Raw genomic sequence first — 4,649 nt, 5'->3', positions numbered from 1 at the left:
ATGGGGCACTCCGGGCAGGGGATGGCTGCTGCGCGGCGGCGGGGAGAGGCGGCCGGGCAGGAAGCAATACTGTCTGTGCTTGTTTCTGCTTGAGCGCTCTCGCCAGCCACATGGGATCTCCTGGGCTTTCACTTTCGTTACCAGTTAATCTTCTGCGGCCTGAAAAAACTCTGGAGGGAAATTCAGCGGGCGCGTGGCGCCGTCACTCTCTGGTCTGGGAGAAGCGTGGGTGATCCCTGCCCAGGGCCGGGGAGCACTCAGTGCCAGTCCGGGAAGCCGGGGCAGACGGGCTCGGCTCTGCTTGCTCCAGTGCCGCTGCTGGGATGGGAACATTCTCGGGACGATTAATGCGCCGCCAATTGCAAATCACTCGGCAATTATGTAAAAGCACGGTCCCAAGTTCTCACCTCGCTGTTTTTTTTTTATCTATTGCTTTTGTATTAAAGTCTTCCTCTTCCCTTCGGGAGCGCGCAGCCATGGGAGCCGGCTGGAGGGGAAGCGAGCCCCGGGGACAGCGCTGTGAGCCCCAAAAGCTGTGGCCATGGCAGGAACATGGCAGGATGCCCAGGGACCCTTGTCCAGCCGGCAAAGCCGCAGCCTGCCCGGGGTGCCACTGCCGTTGGGTCTCTGCTGCCCAGAGGGACACCCCCAAACAGCCTTTCTCCAGCGCCAGCTTCTCACCGCCTAACCCAGTTCCACGTGTCCAAGAGATAGATATCTGCGGGTTGGGCAGGCACCACCCCAGCACCTGCTCCCATGCAAATGCCGGCCACAAACCGGTGCTTTTCGGCTCACGTCCTCCCCGCCAGCACTCACTACGTGCCCAGAGCAGCTCAGGGTGAACGGGACGGCCCAGGGGGACGACTGGCTCCAGCCCAGGCAGCCCCCAGCTCCCACCAAGCGTTTCGTCACCTGCGCTCACACGCTCCGGAGCCATCTCGCACACACGGGGCTGACACATCAGTGCCGAGCCGCTGCCAGCAGAGACCTGGCTGCCGTTCCCAGCGCTCCCCCGGTGCTCCAGACATCGCAGGAGGTGAGCTGGGACCCCGGCGGGTCAGGGACAGGCGCCCAGTGTGGGGCCAGCATCTCCCACGCTGTCTTTTTCCACTCAGACAAAGGAAAGGAATGGGGAAGTTGGCGAAAGGACTGCCCTCCCTGCCCTCCCTGCCTTCCCTGCCTTGGCTGTGGACGCTCACGCTCCAACGAGTTGCATCACGCGGACAAACGGCTTTCACAATCCCCGGCCCACATAACCCATCGGCACAGTCATCCAGGCACTGGCTGCTCCTGCCGAGAAAATCAAGGTCACACGCAATGTCTGCGGCTGCCGGGCCCCTGGCTGGGCACAGCGGGTCCAGGCGGATCCGGAGGGTCCTGGGGATGCGGCAGTCCCTGTGCCAGAGACACCCACGACCACATGTGCTCAGGAGGGCTGGAAAATGTACGCAAAACATCCTCTGTTCCTTCTCCCCTTCTCTCCGACTTCTCCTTCCCCTTCCCAGTAGGAAGGGGGAAAAAAAAAGGGGAAGAAATTAGTGATGGGAGAGGAAGTGGAGAGGGCTCCGCGCCAAGAGGGCAAATGGAATCAGATCAAACCAGAGCTTTGTTTCAAACAGACTCCAAGGAAAACTCCAAGCTGGGTGACGGGGATGTTACCCAAGAGAAATTCTTCCTTTCTGGAGAGAGGAAGGGAATGGGGGAATGTCGGCTGCTGCAGTAAGCGATGGAGAGCCTGCCCCAACTCTGCCCCAACTCTGCCCTGGTGATGCCCTGGTGATGCTCCAGCAATGCCCTGGCACTGTCCCGGTGCTGCCTCGGCACCAGCGGCAGTGCTGGCGGTGGCTCCTGGGGAATAAGGTGGCCACGCCAGACCTTCCCAGTGACAGCAGCGCCCAGATCTGTGCTGGCAGGACGGACTCTGCAAACACCAGAGGAGGTTCCTGGGCAGACCTGGTGTTCCCCCTGCTGCCATCTCGCCTGGCCCCGCTTTGGCGCGGAGCAGCCAGACCGTGCCATGGGAGAGCGGGCGCTGGGGCAGTGCATCGGCATCCAAAGGATCTAATGGGCAGCACCGGCACCTCCGGGCAGGGCAGGGCTGAAAAAGCCCTCGAGCCCGCTCACAACCCCGGCAAGCCCCCGGCACAGCTGGGTTCCTGCTCTCATCGGGACCGCTCTTGTGCTGGTCCTCAGAAAGTCTCAGAAAGCCTCTGGGAAGGTAAACAGTGTCCAGGCTGAGCTGCGGCCAAACACGTTGTCATCTCAGATGCCTGGCGGTGGCTCCTGGGGAATAAGGTGGCCACGCCAGACCTTCCCAGTGACAGCAGCGCCCAGATCTGTGCTGGCAGGACGGACTCTGCAAACACCAGAGGAGGTTCCTGGGCAGACCTGGTGTTCCCCCTGCTGCCATCTCGCCTGGCCCCGCTTTGGCGCGGAGCAGCCAGACCGTGCCACGGGAGAGCGGGCGCTGGGGCAGTGCATCGGCATCCAAAGGATCTAATGGGCAGCACCGGCACCTCCGGGCAGGGTTGGAAAGGTGGATTTTCCAGCCAACGGAGCACAGCAAAGCCCTCGAGCCCGCTCACAACCCCGGCAAGCCCCCGGCACAGCTGGGTTCCTGCTCTCATCGGGACCGCTCTTGTGCTGGTCCTCAGAAAGTCTCAGAAAGCCTCTGGGAAGGTAAACAGTGTCCAGGCTGAGCTGCGGCCAAACACGTTGTCATCTCAGATGAGCTCAACAGGATGCCGAGTGACGCTGCACATTCAGGGGAGAGAGGGACCATGGGGCTTCGTAATTGATTTCCTAGAAAATTGCCTCTGTGTTTGGAGCAGGAGCGTGAGGAGCACAGGCAGAGCAGCCTTCTCCTCTAAGTGACATCTCGAGGGTCTTAATTATTTCTCAGGCGTGGAAGCATTTATTTAGGCAGCCTCTGTAGAGGTCCCAAGGCTGCTGGCTGTCTCCCCCCCGGCACATCCCGTACCCGAGGCTCCTCCACATCCCTCTCTGCCGCTGCTGGAACACAAGGTGCGCAGGGCTCGGTGCTCGGCCAAAGCTCAACCGCACTGACCATGTCACCCGTGGGCAGGCGCAGCTTCTGCTCCATCCCCGCAAGCCTATCAGTGAGGTGGGAGATCTTACCGAGGACCCCAGCCCCAACCTGTCACTGCTTTGGGTCCCACGCGGTCCCAGATCTGTGCCGAGACCAGAAAATCCTCTTGTGATAATCTAGCCCAGTTAATGAAAACCAGATGAATCCCCAAATTAGTCACAGCTTCACATTTTCCCACTCGTTTTCAAGCGCAGCAAGGACGAAGCTTCGTCAGGGCTGCGCTGCACCGCGGACCCCCGGCTCCCGGCACGGTGGCCTCCTGCCCACCCCGGTGGCCCCGAGCCCCTTCTGCTGTGGGTGCAGGTGCCCACGGGCAGGGACCGCGTCACGGGCTCGGCCACATGAGCTCAGTGAGCTGCAGCCGCCCCCCTGCAGCAGACATCCCAGCGTAGGAGCCGCTCCTGGGTCTCTGGCCAGCGCCGTCCCCGGCTCCTCGCCCCCCGCAGCGTTTGGTCCCCACGGTCTCTCAGAGCAGAGCGGGCAGGAGCGCCACGGGCAGCAGCGAAGAGCCGAGGCTGTTGCCTTGCGGTCCCGATTCCCAGGGCAGCCGGGAGTCTGCGCCCGCTCCGTCCACCCCGGGGGAAAGTGCTGTCCTGGTGTCCGGGCACGTCCCATCCTGTTTTCCCTCACACGGGCTGTAAATCCTCCTCCGGGGAGAGAGGGATACACCCGGTGCTGCCAAAGCCAGGGTGGCCGCTGGGTGCAGGGAACGGCCTGCCCGTGCCAGGATGGCCCTGCCGTCCCTCGGGACCCGGGCATGACACAGAGGGGTCGGGCTGGAGCCGGATGGGCTATTTCTGCCACGGCCAACTCAGAAGTCGTTTCCGGAGAGGCTGTCACAGCCAAAGGATGAGAAGGGACGTCCCATGGGAGAGCTGACCCAACGGGCCCCGTGGGGCTCTGACCCCACCAGGAGGGAGAGGACGCAAAACCCCAGGGAGGGGGGACACTGGTCCCAGGGGCTGCTCGCAGAGCGCAGGGCCAGCGGCCGGCCGGGGGACAGAGTGGGCAGCACGGACCCTGCCAGGGCACGGCCAGCGCGGTGCGGAGCCGGCGGGCAGGGGAAAGCCGGGGGCACATGCGAAGCTCATCACCGGCACAGGCTCAGCCCCACCGGTGCCTCGTGCCAGCGGGAGGGGAGGACTTGCTCCAGCAAAAACCTGTGGAATGGCATTTTGTCCGAGGGGGAATTTCCACAGGAAACCTCTGCTTCCAGCCACGCGGATACGGCTGGGAACAACCCCAGCAAACGCTCGGCCTCAGCAGCCCACAAGCGTTACCGCCTGGGCAAAGGCTCTTTGTTCCCTCACATCATTCATCCAGCTCGGAAAAAACATCCCAGTTTCTGCCTACTGCAAAACACAGGGCAATAACGCCCAGTCTGGGTCCGTGATGGGAACCGGAGCCCCCCGTCAGCCCAGCGAGCGCCGCTGCACCCCGGGGCACACAGGGGACTCAGCCGGCACCCCCGGCCCAGCCGGGACCGAGGGAACAAACATCTCGTGCCCAGTGCAGGGCTGGGGGCTGGCGGGGGGCATCA

This window comes from Charadrius vociferus, unplaced genomic scaffold, assembly GCF_000708025.1.
Source record: "Charadrius vociferus isolate BGI_N301 unplaced genomic scaffold, ASM70802v2 scaffold2552, whole genome shotgun sequence".
Lineage (NCBI taxonomy): Eukaryota > Metazoa > Chordata > Aves > Charadriiformes > Charadriidae > Charadrius > Charadrius vociferus.
Note: the sequence above shows the minus strand (reverse complement) of the source record.